The sequence below is a fragment of the Spermophilus citellus genome (genome assembly GCF_964194105.1).
Source record: "Spermophilus citellus genome assembly, chromosome: 9".
NCBI classification, from domain to species: Eukaryota; Metazoa; Chordata; class Mammalia; order Rodentia; family Sciuridae; genus Spermophilus; species Spermophilus citellus.
The window spans coordinates 90,552,179-90,576,184 of record NC_138191.1 but is presented as its reverse complement, the minus strand read 5'-3'; the positions used below and the strand labels follow the sequence as shown (position 1 = coordinate 90,576,184).

Here is a 24,006-nt window from a genome sequence, read left to right as displayed (position 1 = left end):
TAGGGCACTAAGAAACAAAGTGTGGCTCTCTGGAAAGAGTGTGGACTTTGGAATCCAGGGTCTAACCCCAACAGACCTAGGGTAAAATCACAGGATCACTAATTGACCTTGGTTGAGTTACTAGATCTCCTTAGACCTTGGCCTCCTCATCTTTAAGATAAGGGTGGTAGAGCCTAATTATCTGGAAGGATGTGGAGTTACTTAAGCAGACTCTATATGTAAAACACCTGAGACAAGGAGGATGTTCAAAAAATGTGGAGTGACGCTGTTATTCCAATTGAGGATTGGTCATAGATTTCAGAGTCACATGGGCCACTAGGCTCCACCTGCTGCAAGGACTTGACCTATAACCTGCAACCAGCTGGTGATGGAAGTCAGTATCATGCAGTGGGAAGAACCGGGGAGAGGGGCTGAGGAGATAGGTTCTAACTTGGCCTTTGCCACTAACATAGTTTTTGATCTTGAGCAATTTACCTCCTTAGTCTATGTCTTAGTATCTCATACAATGCAGTAGTTAAAAGAAAGGGTGAGCGCCGGGCGTGGTAGTACATGCCTGTAATCCCAGCAGCTCGGGAGGCTGAGGCAGGAGGATCTGAGTTCAAAGCCAGTCTCAGCAAAAGCAAGGTGATAAGCAACTCAGTGAGACCCTGTCTCTAAATAAAATATGAAATAGGGCTGGGGATATGGCTCAGTGGTCGAGTGCCCTTGAGTTCAATCCCCGGTACCCCCCCTTTTAAAAAAAGGACAGAGGGAGCTCTTCACCTACATTTCAGGATCATGAGACTCAAATGAAATCAAGTATCTGAGATGACTTTGCAAAGTCAACATAAGAGCTTACTAACTGCAAACTAATCATCTCAGGGATGGAAAATGGCCCTTGGAGAATAATGATGGCTAACAAGTACAAAAAACTTACTCTGTGCCCCACACTGTTCTAAATTCTTTTCCATGAATGAACGAGCTCACCTAATCCATGCAGCAACCTTTAGAGGCCAGTGTTATTATAATCTGTTTTTCAAGTGAGGAACTAAGTAAAATGAAATTAAGTAATTTCCCAGGATCACACTTGTAAGAAGCAGAACAGGGACGTAGACCTAAGTGCCCTAGCATCCGAGGACTTGACCCCTAGTGGGTTTAGCATATCCCCATTTTGTGTGCCCTATGAGCCCACCATGTGCAAGTCATTCTTCGTGCTTCTCATATGCCCTCTGCTTCCTGAGGACAACCTAGGAGGTAGATATTGTTGCTGTTTTACTGTTGGGGAAACTCAGGAGCACTTCATTAACTTAATCAACTTACCTAAAGTCACCAACTTAAGTAATATGTCTAGGGTTTGTGCCCAGTTCTATTTCTTCCATGTACTGTGCCTGGGTAGAATTTACCCCAATGCCAAGCATGATACATTACGTACACAAGGCAATGACAGTGTGCTACATTTTGCCAAAGTCTCATCTGGATACAACAGGGACAGCACATTGAGTGCCTCTCAGGCCAGAGATTCTGCTATACTGGCAAACACTTCTTTTAGGCACTAAACAGGGACAGGTCCTTGACATGATGAGTTACACACTGCAGGAAGACCAAGTCCTTAATGATAACGCTGGCAGAGTCTGCCCTGGTGGAGCTAGGAGCAGGTGGCGTGGAAATTAAAAAGTAACTGGAAAGCGAGGGAGATCGTGGCTTACTTCATTTGGACTGATAGGCGATTTTTGGTCCACTCCCATGGAAATCACTTGGGGATAACCTAGCAGTTATTAAATGCACCAGGCTTGTGGAGAGAAACCCATTCATTACTGAGTCCCTGCACCAGAGTTTCTGCTTAGCAAAATGTCAGCATCACAGAGCCTGATTTAGGTCTGACATAAGAGGCCACAGTAAATCCCGTCACTTAGCAATAGGCAAAGAGGAGAGCACCTCCTGGAAGATATAATGGGACTGCAGAGGCAGCACACAGGTGTCTGGAAATGCCTAGATATGGAAAAGAGACTGGAGTGATAATGTTACTCATATTTTCCAAAAATGAATAGTCCCTACATTGAAATTTCAACTTTCCCACCCTGAGTAGAAGCCATCGGGTCATGACACTGCTCCCTGAGAGTTTCCTACAATCCCTTAGGTGCTGGCTCTTAGTCACACCACACCTATATGAAATTTGTCAGAGGCCCTAAAAGGTTTAAGCTTGGGTGTTTTGCCCATTGCAATAATGGCAGCCCTATGATTTCACTTGCACAGGCCATGAACCTGAGAGTCACCTTTGCCTCCTCTCTTTTCTCACACTCCATGTCCAATGCAACAGAAAATGCTGTTATGGGGCTGGGGATGTGGCTCAAGCGGTAGCGCGCTCGCCTGGCATGCGTGCGACCCGGGTTCGATCCTCAGCACCACATACCAACAAAGATGTTGTGTCCGCCGAGAACTAAAAAATAAATATTAAAAATTCTCTCTCTCTCTCTCTCCCCTCTCTCACTCTCTCTTTAAAAAAAAAAGAAAAGAAAAGAAAAGAAAATGCTGTTATCCCAACCTCCTCAATAATACTCCAAATCCAGCCATCTCCTCTGCTTTCACCCCCCATCTAAGCTGTTGCATCTACCATCTGGATTAGGCAACAGCCTCTAACTAGTTTCTTGCTTTCATGTTAACACTTTCTTGGCTCAAATGTGCCCCCCAAAGTCCATGTGTTGGAAACTTCATCACCAACACAACAGTGTTGAGAGTAAGAGGTGATTCAGTCATAAGGGCTCTGCCCTCAGGAATAGATCAATGTCGTTATCATAGTTACCACGACAATGAGTTGTAAAATTGAGCTTCAACCTCTCTTGCTTGCTTGCTCTTGTCCCTTCTTGCCTATTTTTCCTTTTGAGTGGGATGACATACCATGCATACCCTCACCAGATATCAGCACCATACTCCTGGATTTCCCAGACTCCAGTACTGTGGGACAAAACTCTGTTCGTCACCAATTACTCACTATCAGATATTCTGTTGTAGCAGCAGAAAACAGACTAAGACTGGTATTATAGTTTGTGTTTTGGGGGGTTTTTTTCTTAATGCTGTTGCTGGCATGGTCTGACTCAAATATCAATCAAATTGGGTCATGGTCACATCTAAGCTTACATCCTCCAAGGGCTCTCCATCTCAGGAAGAGTACACAGTCAAGCCTTTACCCGACCTGCACACCCTTCTGGTGTGCCCTTCTTTACCTTCCTCCTACCTGTCCTAGTTCCTCTCCCTGTCATCCTCTCAGTGCCAGCCTCTGGATTCCTTGCTATTCCTCAGAGAGCCCAGGAGTAGTGGAATGGGCCAGAAGCAGAAGCATCCAGAACTGAAAGGGTGAGGCAGTGGCTATTACAGGGCAGGCCATCTCACCCCCCTCCAGCACATCCTACCTAGGGGGAGGAACACAGTTCATCAGGAGTAAATGGAGAGTAAGAATATGGGGCATTTGGAGAGATCGGGGAGTCTGAGCACAAGATGCATGTTTCAGCCAGCCACCACCAGTTCGAGTGAGTAGCATCCAGGGGTGACTTGAGCACACCCCTGTATAAAATCTTCTGTTGGTTTTCCCTCATATGAACTGATTCCTTAGCTCAGTGCACAAGGCTTCTGCTCCTCTCTCACCTGCCCTCCACCTCTGGCCATCACACCCCTCTATGTCCCCTCCTTGGTCCCCTTTGTCCAGCCATGCCAGGTTTCTAAGAGTTACCCAATTCTGGCCACTCAATTCTGAACTTGAGAACATTTATAGCCCCCTGAACAAATCCCTTCTCCTTTTAAAAAAATATTTCTTAGTTGCCAATGGATTTTTCACTTTATTTGTTTATTTATATGTGGTGCTGAGGATTGAACACAGGGCCACACACATGCCAAGAAGTTCTCTACTACTAAGCCACAACCCTAGTTCTGATCCTTTCTCACTTTTTATACACTCTCTCAACTTTCAAAACTCAGCTTGCTGAACCTGTCCCCATTACCCCATGTGTCCCTTATGCCCAAGGTACGTACACACACACACACACACACACACACACACACACACACACACATGACTGAAGGTATTTCTCCTAAGTGCTGCTTGTTTTCAACTATCACATGGCTTCATCCTCTGCAGTACCTACTGGTTTGTTTTATGCCAGTCATGAATTCTTTGTTGGCAGATTCTTGGGTACCTCTGTATCCCTACCATCTAACACAGCACAACTCCTGGTGGGTGCTCTCTCAGCTCCATACATACATGCACCAAATGAATGAAACAATAGAAGCAGGTGTTCCTTTGACCTGGGAAGGTTTGACAGCAGGTATAGGGCACACAGACTTAGAGTTCTGAGCCAAACTTCTAGCATTTGGGAGGCTGGAGAAAGTACAGCAGGAACTGGGGCTGCAGGAAATGGGACCTGGATAGATCATCAAAGTGGATGGTTAAGTTCAAATAGAAGTGTCCAAGATCTAGAGAAGAGATGAAAAGCAAGGCTTGTGGACTCCAAGATTGGGGTGATTTGAAAAGCTGGTGGAGCTATTAAAATGAAAGGAGGAGCCTGGATATAAAGGAAGCCAAACTGCCCCTGCGATGAGGAGAAAGGGGTGCAAGGAGCCTAGTCACCGGGCACATTGTGCAGTTTCCACAGTATCTTGGTCAGTTTGCCTCCCCACCAAGCAAATGGGCCTACTGATGGTAGGACCAACTGGGCTTAGCAATAACTAAAACAAGTGCAGTCTGACTCCTACTCTTACCCTTAAAGTTGTCTTCCTCTTTCTTATCTCTACCTTCCCAAAGAGTCATTGAAATATAGCAATGTGAGATCTTAAGTCAGGCGGTCTGAGTTAAAATCCTAGCTCTGCCACTTGCTACCTATTTGATCTATAGAAAGCTACATATTCTTTTAAGTCTCAGGTTTCTCATGTATAAAATGGGGATGATTATAATAGCAGCTATCACACAAGGTTATGGTGGAGATGAAATGAGATGTATTAAAAGAAAAAAACATTCCCAATACTTTGTGAGCTCTGCGGCTCTCGTTGGTATTGTATTTTTATTTATGGCACAGTTGACTTGATCCTGGACATGGAGTCGAACTGTCAAGTTCAGATTCCATCTCCATTTCTCATTGGCCCTGTGACCTTGGAGAAGTTGCTCCCTCCTCAGTGTCCTCATCTGAAAGATGGAGATAATAACAACCATGATGCTGAGGGTTGCCAGGGGAATTAAAGTAGTGAATAAGTGTAAACACTTAGGACAGTTTCTGGGTTACAATAAATTCTATGTAAATATTCGTGGAAGAATACATTACTATTATTGTTGAACCAGTGACTTATAGCACCTGCTTCTTGATTTGCTTTTTTTAAAGCCCAAGGGAGAGCAATCCTTATTCCAGTGACAGTAACAGTAATGGACATGAGAGAGGAGCTCACTGGTGACTCCCAGTTAGTGCCCTGTATGCACCAGCCCTTTCTTTCCACTAGCCTTCTGGCTTCACAGAACCCAAGCAGCCCACAGTCTGCTGAGGAGGTCCCCAGAGTCCTGCCAGCATCTAACAAAGGGGTGGGAGGGAGAGGAGCCCCACTGAAAACAGCTGACCCAGTGGACTGGCTGCTGCCACAGAATCTATTTCCCAGTGTCTCTAAAGTTGCTGACTTCAGCCTTTCCAGAGTAAAGCACCATCCATGGTCAGAGACAGCACCGGCGCGAGCATGCAGCACAGCCGTAAATCTGCAAACCATATTATTTAAGAGACCTGACTTTCTTGTGTTGCAATACTAAAGCAAATCTTCCTGCTGCTCATAAATCAGCTGGGATGTTTCCATCCTCAGCCGCTCTGCTCAGCCATCTCAAGATGCACACAGCGTACAGTGCACTTGCTTGGGAGGTGCAGGATGAGAAAGAAAAGGAAGAGGTACGTTTGCCTCCTCTCAAAAGTTTTCTCATGACCCTGCCTGCACATATCTCCCTGTCCCATGACCTTAGATCCCTGGCATCCTCTGGTGAGCTCCAAAAAACACAACATGAACTCCTGATATTGACACAGGGAGTTACCCTTCACAGCACTCTGATTAAACGGACCAGGTACTGCTAATCCCAGTTGAGAGTTTGTGAATCTGAACATCAGAGATATTAAGTAAATTTCCCAAGATCACATAGCCAGGAAGTAGGGGAGTGTGGATCATGTCTCCTGACTGCTGGTTCAGTTCCCTTTTTATGGCATTAAGTCTCTCTTATCAAGGTTTTCTTTATATGCACGGAGCTAAGAAATGCAGGGACTCTTCTGAGAGAAAAATGATCTCAACTCAAAATGTTTAAATGAACATTGCTCTGTGGCTGGTGCTTCCCAATACATCAGCAAAATTTATCACTGCACCAAACCTTCCTGTGGCTTCCCGTCACCAGGAATGAAACCCAAGTTCTTAGCATAATATACAGAGTTCTCATGATCTTGGTCCTGCCTTTGGCTTTGGCTCGTCCTCCTCCCAACACAGCTCACAACCCCTGCTTCACCTATCTATCCTCCAAGAAGTCTGCTCAGACTCACCCTCCCCAACCCAGGCTGGGTTGGGGTCTTTCTGCCGTGTCCCACAAGCACCCCATACTTCTTTGACTGCAGCACTTTCCTGACCACATTGCACTCATCTGCATGCTTGTCTGTCTCTTCTTTAGATAGCACACTCAAAGGCATGATGTGCCACAGTTCTGGGTAAAACTGTAGGCTCTCAATAAATGCTCCCGGATTGAATCCTCACTACCATCCTATACAGTAAACATTGTTCTCATTTTACAAATGAGGAAATGACACACTAAACAGACATCACCCCAATCAGCTGGGAAGGTCCCCAGCGGACTGGAACCCACACCTCCAGCTGCTGTGCTACATCCTACCCTCATTCCTTCCTCCTTGTTTTCTTCAGCCTTGGATGCTTCATTTGACTTTGGCTTTTCCAGTCTAAGCTGACACCCTGGTTAACCTTGCAGCTCTATATCCTGCAAGGCACAAGGAAGATAGAGTGTGTCCTGAGAATCCCCCCTACCTCCGGCTTCAGTGAGCACCCTTCCCCCTCTTATGGATCACCCTTGAAGGAATATTGTCCTGTACACCCTTGTGGGGGACTGACTTGACCAGTGATGAAAACCAGAGGGCAGGATATTTGCATTAATTCACAAACATGGAGGGTTTATGCTATGTCAAGTATTTTCTAACAACTGGACCTATCTGAAAAGAGAACAGACTCTTAGCCATGCCTGAAGGGGTCCTCTGGAGGCTGGATGAGGGCCTAGCAAGAAAGACAGAAGCATTTGATAGGGAACTATCTAGAATGACTACAAAAGTCTCCAAATTCAGAACTATGAATCTGATGTGTGTCCTCTTTCTCCCTCTTACCCCTGCAACAGCCCCTCCCTAATCCTTCTAAGCACTATAGAAAGCAAAAGGTTTTGGAAAGGTATTAACCTAATTTTATGAAAGATTCCAAAATGTTACTTTAAGTACTTATGGCTCTAAGTGATTTTTGTTTCCAATACTTGCTGGCAGAAAAATATTACCCCTGCATTTCAATGCAGAGGAAATAAGGAGGCTGCATTTGGCCAGATTCATTTATTTAAGTTATTTCCTAAAATGAGTGTAATTTGAAAATCACTAGTATTATTTCCTCCCAGTGCAGGTTAATGCTTTATACATGGCCCCTGAAAGGGACACCTCTTGCAAAGAGAGTTATTAGCTTTTTATTTAGAATGTACTGTATAGGTGATTTGTGGGTATAACAAACCTGAATAATTTAAAGTAGCCTCTATTTGCTGAGAACTGCAGGTTTTTCTTTTTAAAGTAGATTTTAAATCTTTAAACTTTCAGAGATTAAGAGATATTGGCCTGGGATTTATTTGTTGCAGGAATTTCTTTTTCTTGTGCTTGCGTCTTTCCCAGCATCCATTCTTTTTTCATGCCTCCATCTAGAATCATGTAACGTCAGCGTTAGAAAAGGCCGGAGACAGCCATCCTTTTGAGCCTTGCTTTCAGACTTTTATGGCCAAATCCTTTATGCAAGGAAAATCTTAGCACCACTAGCAATAAAACAAAGGGAAACCAAACTGCCCTGGTGGGGATCTCTTTCTTCCCTCACCTCTTCACCCTTTTGCAAGGCTTCACAGAATCCCTGAGGAACACACTTTGAAAACAAAGACTCCTCACTTTTCAGTGAGAGAACTGAGGCCTGAGGGTGAGGGAAGACTTACCCAAGGTCACTCAGCAGGTATTAGGCAGAACCAGGACTAGAACCTGAAGCGGCTCCTTGAACTTGGCTTTGCCATTTTAACATACATCTAACAACCATCTTTCAAATCCCAATCTTTGGAAGGCAGTGCACAGAGGCAGTCCTGCCCAGAAGCACAACACAGCATCACATTCATGCTGGTGGTCACAACAATGCTTGACACAGGCCACGGGCTCTAGACGAGGGCTCCTCCTCAGGATGTGCCTGTCTTTCAGCAGCCCTCCCGCCTCCAGCAAGGCTGGGTAAGCTTGTCATTTCTAAGCAGGGCACGTTTTTCTGCGGTCCCCTTTCCAAAGAGCAAGTGGTGACAGCGCCTGGAATGCAGAGTCAGCAAAAGGGAAGCCACTTTGCCTGCAAAGGCCCTGCAGAGACCCTGCAGAGATCCCACCCCTTTGTCTTTCCTCATCCTGTGCTGAAGCCCAGGCCTTTTTCCTGGGAACTGGGCATCCTGTACCAGCCAACATCCCACAGAGCTTTTCTTATGCCCCACAACCCACGCTAATTCCAAATGAAGCCAAGGGCAAATTTTGTCTGACTTTGTGCTTTTAATTTCTGAGAAGGAGACAACTTGTGCATGAAAGGACTTTTATCCTGCTAAACACCTTGATGAGTTTAAGTCTGAATCTAGAGGACAAAAGTTTGAGAGAGCTTAATTCCACTGCAGGAGGAAATAGGCTGCCTCTGTTTTGCTCTTTTGCTTTGTTTGTTGGAGGTAACAGCAAGGACATTAGAGAAGAAAGACATTTTGCAGGGCAGGAGGCTGGAGTCCAGTGTATCCAATTGGCTAAAGGGATTTTAGAAATAAAAATCTGTAATGTGAAATTTTCAAGTTATCTGTGTTGCTGCAATCAAAATTCCTCCTCTTCCTCCACTTTCAGGGAAGTCTTCTGTATACCTGCATGACTTCTTGAGGGATAGCTTTCCTAGTGGGAATCAGGAAAAAGGGCTGGCTTCCACCTCAGGGGGGTGTGGGGAACCAGACACAAATAAAAATGATGAGAGAAAAAGCATAGAGAGGGATGGTTAAATTAAATCAGAGCTCAGCTTCAGGATAGGCCATAGAACAACAGACCCAAGGTGAGGTCCCATGATCTGGGGATGGTTTAGTGTTTTCACATCCCTTGAGATGAAGGTTAGGTTTGTGTTCTCCCCCACTTAAATAGGCAGAGAAGTGCCACCTGAAGTCCAGCCTACATATCCCCTAGCCAGAGCATCTAACATGGTCTCACAGGTTTTGCCAGCACTGTCAGAGGATTCTGAGTTAAGAAGTAGTACCCATCATTAATTCAAGCTTGCAACAGTTGCTGACTGCCTACAACTTCGACACACTGACAGTAACTTTCTTTCTCTTTAATGCATTTGTGCTTGCCTGGTTTGGATATTCCAGAAAACCTTAAATAAAACACCAAGTTTCTCTCAGAGCCAGATGAAGTCACAAGATCCATGGAAAATGATTATTTCACCCCAAAGCCAAAAGCATGAAGAGGCTCAGAATACTTAGCTTTCTTGCTTGCTAATGATCAAGAACAATAATAACAACAAACATCTCCATTCTTTGGAAAAGGTTATCAGAAGTGTCCTAGAGTTAGACACAGATCTATCCCTGCTTTATGGGAGGACTTCAGTGAGTACACCCAGAGAGTAAGGTAGAATTCAAGGAATTGCACACCCAGACATTTTAGGAGACAGACAAGGGACCCTGATGTTCCTTACCAGTGTCCTCAAAGTTGAGAGAGGAAAGGCTTCCCTGGGGAGAAGACAGCAGGTGGACATGGAGAAGGGTTAGCTGGGCTGGGTGAGAGCAGAGATGGAGCCTATTTATAGAGAAGACTAAAGAAATGTGCACAACTAACCAAGGTAGTGAGGCCCCCAAGGATGACTAGGTGGAGAACCCCAAATAGCATCCTTTCATTTCACACGGTTTCTTCCAGTGCCCAGCCCAGTTTTACTTCTGGCCATCTTACCTCGCTAATTTGCCAGTTCTAACCTAAGAGAAGCAGCCTGGAGTAGAGGCCAGTGTTAGCCTTGCGTCCAGAGCACGAGTGCAAGTCTCTGCTCTCCCCCGTTCTGGCTGTATGACTCCCATTCAGTGACCCAAGCCTCAGCTGGTACGGTCATAAACAGTGACATTTCAGAAGGGGTATGGATTGGTTGGATTTGGTTTGCTTTTTTTAGGCGGAACACTTTCTTCAAATGAGATCTTATTCAAAAGCCCAATATACAAAAGAAAACAGGGACTGGGAGTGTGGCTCAGTGGCACAGCATTTGTCTAGCTTGCCTAAGGCCCTGGGCTCAGTCCCTGGCACCTCAAAACTAACAAAAGAGAACAAAGCAGAGTTGGCTGGAGTAAAGTGGAGATGACCATGGCAGTGCTAAGTTGCTACAGACCAGAGGCAGGAGCACCTTTCATTCACACAGGGTAGCACAATAGTGGCACCCGTGGAGTCCTGCAGTGGAGCAGCATCTACTCAGAGCTCCACAGAACACAGCTCAAAAAAATCACTGGACTAAAGAATGACAATAGATTTAGTCCAAAATATGCCAGCCACAGGGCTAATCCCAGTTCTCCTTCTCCTTTGCCCCCAGTCAGCCTGGCTGCATCCCAGAAGATGGGAGAATTTGGGGGCTTAGGATGAAAGAAGAGGATATTGAGGAGGAAACAGCAACCTCTCAGTGCTCAGTTGATGTGTACCTTGATTTCAATGTGAAACACTGGTAGAGGAGAGTGCCTTTGTGCACAGAATGAGCTTGAACTTGGGTCAGGAGGTCTGCTTTCTTGAACCTGCCCTCCTTTTATCAGCTGTGTGATCTCAGACAATTCATCTAACAGATGCCTGTTGTAAGTCTGTTTTAAGAAGCAAAAGAGAAAATATGTGTGTTAAAATGTATATAAAAGATAAGCGCCTATAATCCCAGAGGCTCAGGAGGCTGAGGCAGGAAGATCCTGAGTTCAAAGCCAGACTCAGCAAAAGCAAGGCACTTAGCAAATCAGTGAGCCTGTCTCTAAATAAAATACAAAATAGGGATGGGGATGTGGCTTAGTGGTCCAGTGCTCCTGAGTTTCAATCCCTGGTATTCCCAAAAATAAAAACAAAGTATATAAAATATAATATAATATTGCTTCTATCTTACTCTTAAATCTGATATCTTCTCAGAAGGGCTATGAATTTATCCCTATCTGTGTGTGCACACATGTGCTGTTGGGATCATACCCAGCCTCCAGCAAGCTAAGCCAGCTCTCCACCAGAGCTGTACCCTCTGCCCCCAGCCCCATCTTTTACCACTGAATCTCAATCTGTGATTTCAGGAATTCTTTAACATTTCAATTCTTTGATCAATTCAAATATTTGAAAACTATTTTTAAACTATTATTACATGCTATAAAGAAAACTACAAGATGCCTGGAGGACATTCAATGATGGGAGGGCCCAGACTGGCAGAACAGGAAAAGAGCAAGTTATGTCTAAACTCAAGAGTCAGTTAAGGTCACCAGAACAGCCTTTTGGAGAGCGTGGGATAGGAAAAGGCATGGAGTGGAAGGAAGGAAGGAAGAAGACCAGTGTGACCTGAAGGCAAATATAACCAGAAGAAAGAGAGAGAATCAAAATGAGGTTGGTAAAGGGGCAGGTGGGAGCCAGACCAAGCTTTTATGTTTCTGCTAAGTCTTATGTAGGATTCAAAAAGTTTGGCTTTTCATTTTCTTCTTGTGAGCAAATATGTTTTCTTCCTGTGAACACTGCTCAGTATGGGAAATAAAAATACCAAAATATTGAGGCTCATTGGCCAGCCCAACCAAGGACAGCCCCGGGTAGGGAGGATATCTGAATGATTTCAGAGCACCTGGGCATAGAAAGGGCCTGGGGTATTGGAATACTCCAGAGGCATCTGTTGCATGAATGAATGACTGGAAGAATAAATGAATGGTCTTTGGTTTGATCATCATTATATCAGTGATTCTGCCCCAAGAACTGGATACTAATTCCCAGGCTCTGGGCATTGGGCTATACCTCCTTCCAAATTCCCCCTCCCTGCCTACTGATCTCCAATCTACTCACAGCCTGTCTTGTGATGAGCATCTTTGTTAAATGTTAAAACAATTCTTCCTTATGCCAAAACTATCTCTCTAGAGCATTCATTCACGAATGTTTGTTCTACACCTTCAAGGTTATACAGAGTAAGTCTACTTCCTCTTTCAAGTGAGAATCTGTCAGAAATTTCTTACCTCCACTTGTCCCATGAAAACCAAGCTTCAGTTTTAGATGGTGAAACTGGAGTCTTAACTCCTCAGGTAGATGAGCACTCAACCCAGGGCTTGTAAATGGTACCCACATTTCCTTGTTACGTGCTTTAGGTCCTCATGTAGGGAGTTCAGTAAAATAAACATTAGGACCTATGGCAAGTAGAGCTAAGGTTTGAATTCAATTTGCAGTCTCTTGAAAATATGTTGGATGGTTTGAACCCTGACACTGGCAAATATTAACTCAAACAGTAAAAGTATCATGATCAATTCAACCCAACTGCAGGAAGTTATTTGGGAGTGTAGGGTACCAGGGATTACTTAAAGCATTGGTTCTTGAGAAAGGAACCTTGTATAAGATTGAATGATTTATTAACCCCCAGAGAAGGTGTTACACAGAGGTCAAGCCTGAGTTCAATGGCAGGGCAGCAGTAGGGAAGAACTCTGGCTATAAAGTCATCTTATTTCACTGTTTATAACAAAAGGCTTAAGAACTTCAAAGAGTGTCAAAAATAATTTAACAAGGCTTATTTTTGTTATATGGGTCTGCCTGAAATAAGGCTATGATCTTTATCTTTTTTTTTTTTTAATGACCAATCACTGTACAGAACTTTGGGAATGGGTTTCTTGCCCTGACTGCCCAAAGTGCCACTCTCCACACTCTCTCAAGTGGATATATGTAGTGGTAGAAGGAAGGGTGCATAACCCCTGGAGCCTCTGGCCGATGCAGCAAAGCCAAAGCATTCATCTCTGGGCCACCATTGGGCTTAATGACTGCCTGACTTTAATTCTACCCTAGATGTCACGTCCCATAGCTTCATGTCTTATTCTCTAGGCACTCTGATGAAATATAAACAGAGCTCTAGGACCCAGTAAAAATAGTTTATATGCCTCATTTCTATTTCTAAGTAATTCTTGAGAAATTAGATTGAAATTTAATTGATTATAATCACTACAAAGTTGTATGTATCATGGCAAAGATTCTTAACAATGATCTGTATCATCCCAGAAATAGCATTCATTGAAAAAAAAAAGTGAAACATTTTGAGGAAAACCCTTTTTTCATCTAGTTAGAAATATAATAGGGGAAGGTGAGAGGATATTGATCAAAGAACACAAAGTTTCAATTTTACAAGATGAGTAACTGTGGGAGCCCTGACGGATAGCACAGTTACAATAGTTAATACCATTTTCTTTTTTAAAAAATATTTTTTTAGTTATACATGGACACAATATCTTTATTTTGTTTATTTATTTATTTTTTTTAATGTGGTGCTGAGGATCGAACCCAGGGTCTCTCACATGTGAGGCGAGCGCTCTACCACTGAGCCACAACTCCAGCTCCCCATTTTCTTTTTAAATATTTTTTTAGTTGCAGTTGGACACAATACCTTTATTTTATTTATTTATTTTTATGTGATGCTGAGGATCAAATTCAGTGTCTCACAAGTGCTAGGCAAGTGCACTATGACCAAGCTACAACTATAATACAGTTAATACCATTTTCTATACCTATAATTTGTTTAGAATCTAGATCCTAAGTCAACACACACACACACACACACACACACACACACAAATGATAGCTATATAGAGTTAAAGGCTATGCTAATTAACATAATTGTGGTGATCATTTCACAACATATATGTACATCAAAATATCAGTATGGGAGCAGGAAAGATGGTGGAATGTAATGGACATTATTACCCTAAGTACATGTATGACTGCACATATGGTGCGATGCTACACTACATCATGTACAATCAGAGAAATGAAAAGTTGTGCTGCAGTTGTGTACAATGAATCAAAATGTATTCTGCTGTCATGTAGACCTAATTAAAAATAAATAAATAAATTTTTTTTAAAAATCACGTTGCACAACTGAAACATACAATTTTATGTCACTGATATCTCCACAAAGCTCTTCTAATTAAAATTTAAAAATAAGAATATAATAATATCATTTCCTGAAATAGAAGATAATAATATAGAATATAACAATATTGTTTTCTATTATCTGAATGAATCCAGTCTCCCAACACTAATGAATGAGACAAATACAGAAAGCCAGACACAGAACAGGGCTGAGGTTGTGGGACTGAGCAAAGCTGAAGTGACGAGAGGCCCTGGGAGAACTTAGCAAGGGACCCCACTTGGTAACTCTCATTCAACAGTCACATACTAAATTAAACACCCCTAACCCAAGAGAGTCACAGAGATGCCACAATGTAAGTAAAGCTCTCCTCTGAATGCATGTCACAGGAAAAGGGCGCACTGTTTTTACCCTCCATTTCCTCACTTGGAAAAATTACGGCAGTGCCATTTCTAATTCAGTGTTATGCTGCGAAGGTTGCAAATTAATTGCAATTATGCCTTCTTTGTGCCAAGTGATAATTTACTGCAATTAATTATCAAAAGATCTACTGCTGTCAATTATGATGCTTGCTCTTGAGGGGGAGGAGCTATTTGTGAGCCTCTGAAGTCTGTAACAAAGTTATGTTTTGCTCTTTTTTTTTCCCCATTTCCAATTAAGCTATTATAATTTGTTTTCATTATACCAAACACAATGGAGAAACTAACAATGTTACTCTAACCTTTTTCTTAATCTAGACATTATCTAGACCTACACTGAGTCAACACCCCTATTGTTACACCTGCAAGTTGTACATGGAGGCAGGCACACTTCAGAATTAATGAGTGCAGCTGTGGTCTCTCTTACATGCAGCACTTGTAAAATAGACCTCCTTAAAGTGCCATTATCACAATATTGATAGAGTTATTTATAGCATTGCCAACGCTCCCAGTCATAACAGAGGACTGGTTATCCACAGCAAGTTCATGCTGCTGTTATCCCCTGGCCTTCATCCAGAACCTGGGAGCAGGCACCAGGTGGACCATTTTTCAAAAATGAGCTCTAAAAGACACCCAAAAAACTTTCTATCATAGTGAATCTGATCGCCATAGGAAGGTCAAGTAGCTGAGTGACAACCTCTAGGAAACACTGAAAGCCAGCCAGAGTCCAAATACCAGGAACTCTGACCTCACAGCAGGGTGGGCTGCAAGACATGTCACCCATGACCTGACTCTACACAGTTCTGTTGGGAAAGGGAAATTCAGGGTGCAATGTGTGTGCTGTTTCTTTATAAGCAAGCAGAGAGATGTCTGTGAAGAAGTTCGGGGGGAAACCATTGGGTCCAAACTCTCGCTCATGCGGTCCCTTTCCATAGGGCTCCTCTGCTCTGTCTTTCTATGCGGGGAACGCCTCATGTGCACATTTTCCCTATTAAATTTTAAGTTCTTTGTGGGTGAAGAGTACACCTTATCTGTGGGGTTTTTTGTTTTGTTTGTTTTGTTTTGTTTTCTAGCCCCGTGCTGAGTACCTGATCGGCACTCTGTGAATTTAAGAATTCTTCCCTATGCGCCAATCATATGCGAGGCTTAGCATGGGGTCCTAGAAAGCAAAGACATATATAAATCAGCCTGTCTTCCCTTAGGAATGTCACAGTCTAGGAAAGGAGTTCCTTATCTTCTTAGGAGTCACAGGATTCTTTGCTACTCTTCTAGAATAAATTATTTGAAACCTCTTTCCCCACTAAAAAAAAAAAAAAAAAGCAGCTTGTCGCTAGCACAGAATCCAGGGGCCTGACACTCAGGGCTAGGGCTTGATGACAGAGGTTGCCTCAGGAGCCCTCTGTCAGCACAACAGTGTGAATGCTGAATGCAGATCCAGACCCATCCCCTGCACTTGTCCTAGGAGGCAAGCAGCAGGGCTGAGGGCAAGAACTGACAGTTACTTAGCAAGGTCTCTGTACAGTAGGTGACAGTTCAGCCTGTGACCCTCTGAGAAAAATGTTAAGCTTCTCTGCAACAAATGGGCTAATCACCTCTCAGGGTGCCTATGTCAGGGGGCATCTCTAGATTTACCCAGTTTTAGGGAGTCACAATCCTGTGAGGCCTGCTGGGGAAACCACTCCCCCACTCTCATAGACAGTGGCAATGAATGAGCCAGAGGGGGGAACTGTGTGTTAGTGGAAATGAAAAGTCCCAAGGGCAGGGCACATTTAGGTGTGGGAGAAAGGCTATGGCTTGCCTCACCTTCCCAGAAGTACATTTTCCCAAAATGGTTGGCCCAGCTTCCTTGGACACTTAGGATGGGTGATTAATTCTTCCTTTTTGTAAGTGTGGGTATGAATTCAGGGTTTGATTTCTCTCTCCTATCTGGATCCCTATCATATTCACCACACTTGCCCCACCCCCATCACCACCCTGCTCCTTGGGAGTGGTGAACACAGGCACATGCAGATGGAACCCACCAAGCGAATAGGTCATCGCCTTCACCAGCCCCCACCACTGTGCCCATGGGTAACAGAAAACCAGCTGAGAGTACGAGATAAGCCCTAATGCATAATCTTCCCACCCATCCACATCTGAGTTTGCAAATAGACATTCCAAAGTGACCCCAGCTCAGAGGGTTCTTAAATGGTGTCTCCTCCCTAGCCAAACCCTACCCATGATCCATTCCATGGACACCCAGCTATCGCTCACCTGCATGGACACCCTAAAAAGAGATGATTCATGTGCCCATCCTACACAGGAAAGTCTGTCATTTGTCTTAGGCTGCAAGGCCCAATAGTTGTATAGCATGTGGAGAAGCTGACATAAGTCACCCCAAGTCTTCCCAAAATTCTAGTACCTGCATTTATTGGTCCTAAAGGAGACTGCTCTTTTGCAGAGGGCAGCTCTGGATGCTGCTTCCTTCAGCCCAGGCATGCTGTGTTTACAAAATGCTTTTCTGAGAGGCAGTCCCTGTCACAGGAAGAGCTGTGGGAGTAGGGACAGGGGGCAGACCTGGAAATTTCTTGTCCTAACTCTACTTTGTTATACAGCACCTTTTTTCCAAACCTTAGTATCTTTGTCTTCAAAATGAAAGGGTTCACCTAGATCAGAGACTGCAACTTCAAATGCTCTCTGGGACCTGGCTGGTAACATACATGACAGAGTCAGCCAACAAAGAGTGTTTGAAACCTAATGAAAAAAGAAAGGCTGTTCCTCCTAAAGAGATTTTTGTTCTAAAATTTTAAAATGTGCTTACGCAGCAAAATGTGTCTGCAATCTAAATTCATTCTATGACTGCTAGTTATCAGCCTTGGCTATCGATTACAGCGCTAAAGCAAAATGATAATATTGATATTTTAGTACTTATTTCATTGAGTGGTCCTTTTGTTCCCAAAAGTATTTAGAATACTTGAAATAAAATCAGTGAAATTAAATATATTTCAAGTATGAACATCTAACTGAGCATCCATTGGCCTGACTGGTTCTGCTGTGGGCTTTGACATCAGTCCCCACTGCCTGGAGCAGTGTGTGATAGAGCCAGGTCAGGTGGGTTTGGAACACTCCCATAGCTTTCAGAACCACCACCCCTGGGCAGCTCCCTGGCTCTAACTGGGAGAGATCCTAATTGCCGTAATTTCAATGTCTCTCCCACCTTCCTGAGATGGAGGGCCCTACCTGCAGTCTCACCTTTCTTCTGCTTATATAGGGCTAGCAGTTGGGCAGAGGTGCAGAATTCCAAGCTGGATCTCAGACATAAAAAGTGTAGGTGCTGATATCAGTTTCTACCATCCCATGCTTAGGCTGGCTGGAGGTGGCCGCTGAGGTGAGGGAGAGGCTGCAAGGAGGTGGGAGGGATCTGGAGAGTTACAGGGAGCTGCTCTCTTTGTTCCTCCAGCAGCAAATGTACTCGCCTCTGGCACTATTGTTCATGCTGCATCATGATTTGTTTGTTTGTTTGTTTGTTTTTACATCTGATTCTCCCACTAGACTTGGAAGCTCGTTGAAAGTATTCTTGTGTCCCTTCATAACTAGCACAATATCTGACATATAGTGGACTCAACATATATTTTTACCTTAAATGCAGTTCTCTGGTTTATTTCAAGGATGTTAAATTTATATGAATAAAACAAAGAAGAGAAGGCATTCTGGGTTGGGGGGAGCATAAGCATCATAACTATAATTTATAACTGTATATACACACAGGTGGGTGTTTGATGTCTAAGTTTTCCATGCCAGTGCATTGCCAGCATCTAGCACAGCCCTGACATAGAGTACATGCTGAGTGAATATTTCCTGAATGAATGACGGAGAGGAGAAAGAACATTTTGCGGGCTTTCTATTTCTGTCAGCATTGCCCAACAAATTGCTTTGGATTCCCTGATTTCTCAAATTCACCTCCCTTGTAGGCAATGAGCTAATACTTCCCCCGGGTCATTGTGTCCATCAAAGGCCTAGAAATCATGGGGGGAAAAAAAAAAACCTAATGCAAAGCTCATGTCCATACATGATGAACCAGACTGACAGTTAAATCAGAAAGCCCTTTTTCATAATTTAATTAAACTCCCTTAAATATAGACATTAGTGAAAGACAACCTTATTGATTGTGTCTAATTGCACATATTTTCTTACACTTTTCCTGAAGCCTAATTTTCAAGTCACTTGAAAGACTGCTCCCATTTCTGAAAGGGGATATGCCAAAGTGAGGTTTTAATTCATTACCTTTTGAACATACTGTCATTCCCTGGCCAGCACCAATCTGTTACAAAATGTGATAGTGTAATTACTTATAGGACTCCCAAACCACCTTTCTGCAAGAGTAAGCTTCTAGAAAACTCTGAAGACGTGTCTCATTTTCATTCATCTGGTAGTCAGTCAGTCACTCAACAAACATACATCGAGTCCCTATTATGTGCTAGAAATGCAGAGATGAATGGTATGCAAAACTGCTCTCTAGGAGCATTCAGTCCAACGGAATAAATCATTAATGTGCACCAGTACTAGGACATCAGTATGGGTCACTATGGTAGTCTAGAGGAAGGAGTGTCTGACTGGTAGAGGAGAAATCAGGGAAGGCTTTGCAGAAAGGGACATTTGGCTAAGTTTCAGAGGGAATTGGAGTTCTCCAGGCAAATATGGTAAGACAGGGGATTCTGGGCAATACAGCCACAGGAACAGAGAGATCGTCAAGGATAAGTAAGGAGCAACAAAGGTACTGAGAGTCTGTGGTGGAAGAGTAGCAGGTCACACCACACAGGCAGCCAGGGACTGCAAAGGAGGTCCCTCCAAGGATTTTAAGTACGGGCAGTTTACAGTTGAGAAACATGAAGCTATACAGAAAATGGACCACAAGATGAGAGACTTCATGCTTCTGGCTAAAGACCTCTCTAGCTCCTCCTTCCCCAGCCTGTCAGGGAGAACTCCTGAAACTAGATTAAAATTATCCACAGACTGAAAAAAAATCACAATGCTTACAATATGTTTTAGTTAGTTTTTTTTGCTGCTGTGACTAAAGGACCAGATCATAGGTCTGATTCCATAGAAGGCCAACTCCAATCCTCAGGGCTCAAGGTGAAGCAGAACATCATGACAAAAGAGTGCGGCAGAGGGAAGCAGCTCACATGGTGATCAGAAAGCACAGAGAGAGGTCTCCACTCATCAGATACAAATATAAACCCCCAAAGCAATGCCCCAATTCCCACCTCCTCCAGCCCACCCTACCACACTTCAGTTACTCAGTTAATCCCTATCAGTCGATTCATTCACTGATTGGGTTAAGACTCTTACCACCAATCATTTCTCCTCTGAACCTTCTTGCACTGTCTCACAGATGAGCTTTTGGGGGACACCTCACATCTGAACTGTAACACAGTAAAATAAGATAAAGCCAGATTAAAAACCTGAGCCCTCAAAGTCTTACCATAACAGCTACCAGCTACACACCACTCTATGTCAACTGACCCATGTGCATTGACTCTAGTCTTCATGTTAACTCTTGCAAAGGGGGAATTTCTTTTTCTATGTCAGAGAAACTAATTCAAAACAAATATACTTAAGTCAACACAGCAGGGAGGGAGCAGTCAAGACTCATTCCTGTGTCTAATGGTTGCTTCTTCTCTCCCATGCTGCACACTCACCATCTAGGGCCCGGTGCCCATTCACAAATGAAACCAGGCCATCCCAGAATTACTAGACAACTCTCAGAGCTGGCTTTGGGATTTTGGAAGAGGAAACAGAGCACAGAAAACTTCCACGACTTATTTAACTGCTTTGACCAGCCCAATCCTACTGCTGCTCCAGGCTGGAATGCCCCCTGCACTTCCACAGGGTAACTCCTACTCCCGCTTCAAAACCCAGCCAAGGCCTTATCTCCTCCAGAGGCCTTGGACCTGGCCAGATGGTTGCCTGGTGATTGTGTCTTCACTTAATCATGTCATTTCTCACAGACACTGCAATTTCTACTTATTATATCTGCCTCCCCTCACCCAGACTCATTAAACCATGATATCTGACAGGAACAGACTATATTTTTAATTCTCAGGATTTAGCACCATACCTGGCACATGCTATTGGTTGAATGAATGAAGACGGTGGTGGGTAGGTTAATTCTATTCAGTCACAGATTTTTTTCCACAAATTTATTTAGTCTGACCTCCAAGAATCCAATCACAAAAATAATCCACAACCTGCTCACTGTTGTGAAAATTCAGATGTTAGACAATTAATAGCTAACTATCAAGTCACATTTCCCTGAAGAATGCTGGAGCTCTGGGAAGTCTTCCTAGGAAGCTGTTAGAAGTCAGGTGTTCTGGATTTGGATGCTGACCCTATCCCTGCCATCTGTGTGATCCTGTCTAGACAAGTCACTCAGCCTCTCTGTGATGAGGGGATTGCTTTAGACCATTTCTGTCAGCTCTGGCTAGGATGGTTAATCAGGGTCAACTGTTACTTTACTGGTGAACAGGCTTCAATAGCAAGGGGGTCAGAGGGAATGGGGAATTTTAACAGGGGCATAACACATGGACAGCTGAAGTGGGCAGAGAAGAAATGCTACTTGTGGAGTATATCCATTTCCTATTGCTGCTAATCTAAATTGCCAAAAACTTATTGGCCTAAAAAGACACAAATGTATTATCTTACCATTTCATAGGTCAGAAGTATATGTGGATGTCTCTGGGCTCAAAAATCAAGGTGATGGCAGGGCTGCCTTCCTTTCTATAATCTCCAGAAAAGAATTCACTTCTCTGTCTTTCCCATTGTCTGTAAACCACCCAAGACAGCCCCCTTGACTTGTGAACCCTTTCTCCACCTTCAGATTCCACAGCATTACTTCTCTGTGGACATTCTTTCCATTGTCCCATCTCCAGCTCTGAATCTATGGGTGAGTTTCCTTCTCTGCCTTCCCTCTTCCACCTTTAAAGACTCCTGTGCTTGTATCAGAATAACCCAGGATGATCTCTGTTAATTCTATCTGCAACTTTAATTCCCCTTTGCCATATAAGGTGAATATTCATAGGTTCCAGGGACTGTGGCATGGGCATCTTTGGGGGAAAGTGTCAGTATTCTGCTGCCACATGGAAGAGAGGTGCAGAATGAGACTGCACTGGGGTGTTTGGGGGAGAAAGGCATCAGAGTATGATAGGAGGAGCTCCTTCCACTGTGGCTTTGGTGTTATAGACCTGGGCTTAAATAGCAACTCTTCACATATGAGCCCATGAACTTGAACAAGTCACTTGATATCTCTGAAAGCCAGTATCTTTCTTGTAAAATGCAGATGACAATAACTATGTCCCAGAAAAATGGAGGGGTTTTAATATTTGTAACTTAATGAAACAGCCCTTGGCCAAGAATAGATATTCAGCAAATGAGGAGGAGCAGCAAGAAGTTGATTTTAGCTCAACCACTGGGAGCCAGCAGAGAACCAAAAGGAAATAGAGATGGAAGGGTAAACATAATTCTTACCATGAAGAGCCTTGAATGCCAAATTTTGTTCTGGGGGCCATGAAACATCATGAAAAACATTGGTTGGGACATCAAGTAAAGAAGAATGGCAGGTGAACTTAAACAAGAAACTAGTGAAGATTCCCTAAGGACAAGTAGGCTAGGCCCCCTCACACCCAGATTTCACATTTTAAGCCAATAGGTTGAAAACAAATCCCTCAGTTCTGTTGCTACCAGGGGTGAACAGCATGTTGCCCTCTGGTTACCCGGTTCATGTTCACACATAATTTTAATTCTCCTTTAACTTGGGATTCATGGATTTCCAATTTATCCAACATCTGGAACACCAAGGGTATTAGAAAATCTGCTCTGGGAGCCTTCCATTTACAACAGTAGGGCCTCAGTAAACATTTGTTGATCAAAAATCTAAAACATGAGGAAAGGGAAGATTTGGAAATTGAAACCAAGCTTTTTGAAGTAGAGCATAATTTGAAGGGTTTAACTGTGACATATTGAAAAGCTTATTTTGCAAGTGAACAGTGGGTAAAAATCATCAGTAAGGTTAGAAAAACACCCAGAAAAGAAAAGAAAAGGTCGGGGAGGAGTCTGAAAACTTTGTGCATGCAAAGAGAATGTTTGGGGCTTATTTTTGTTTTAGTCACAATCACACATACACACACACAAACACACAATGAGGCAATTCCTAATTGTAATCATCAAAACAGTAACTATGAACATTCAAGAAGAATATCCTTAGCACTTATGATCTAATACTATCAAATATTCCTAACTAATATATGTTAATCAATAATAAGTAATTTTGTAAAGTTGTTTTTGTAATCCACAAGATATAACATTTTTGATAATACAAATTTTTTTTAAATAACAGTTTCCACAGATTATAGGGTATCAAATGAACACTACACTTCTTGCCCTGATCTGCCAATAGTATTTGGCACTCATGTTCCAGATATGTTGACCTTAGTTTCCTGATTAAGAATGCTTGTCAGAGACTGCAACACAGACCACCAGTGTCATTGTTTCTCAAGAAGGTTCCATTTAAAATGTAGACTTGGTCCTGAGCTAGGGAGGCAGAACTAATATTTGCAGAGGTCTCTGAGTTGGCCCTTCATGGACATTATCTCAATATTCATGGCAAACCCCATAGGGGTTTGAACCTCAAAGCAACTAATAACTTGCCAAAGACCTTTCAATCAGTAACTGCAAGAACCAGTGTTTGAACCAGCCATCAACAAATACCAAAACCATTGGAAAAGGACCACAAAGATCAAATAAAAGTCATCAAAAAACTAGAACAGATGCTGAGGCCTATAGGAGGGGGCTTGAGAGTCATCCTTAGTCTTTTGACTTACTTTAAAAAAATAAAACATCACTGACCTAGGAATTACTAGCTTTTCCTTCTTTTGGAAGAAACTAAGAAAGATTTTAGTTAATAAATGCCTGGATTGCAGTTAAAAACTTGCAAATATTATTAACTGTAATCATAATGATATTTATTGAGTACCTATTATGTGCAGGCCTTCACCTAAGGACCTTTCAGATATAAATGCATTCAATCCTCACAATATCTCTTTGAGGCTGATACTATTATCATCCCATTTTACTTGTTTTTGAGGTGGGTTTCATTTTGTCACCCAGGATGACCTCAAATTCATGAACTTCCTGCCTCATCCTCCAGAGTAGATGGGATTACAGGTCTGTGCCACTGCACCGGTTTATCATC

The 24,006-nt window shown here is 43.1% G+C and overlaps 1 long non-coding RNA gene across 1 annotated transcript in view; it reads right to left on the bottom strand.

Annotated features, from left to right (window-relative positions):
* LOC308655926 overlaps nucleotides 1-20,177 on the bottom strand; it is a 34,987-nt gene extending 14,810 nt beyond the window's left edge. The window contains exon 1 of the long non-coding RNA XR_014023542.1: nucleotides 20,109-20,177. This is a non-coding gene — a long non-coding RNA (uncharacterized lncRNA). The remainder of the gene's footprint in view (nucleotides 1-20,108) is intronic.
* Between the last annotated feature and the right edge of the window lie 3,829 nt (nucleotides 20,178-24,006).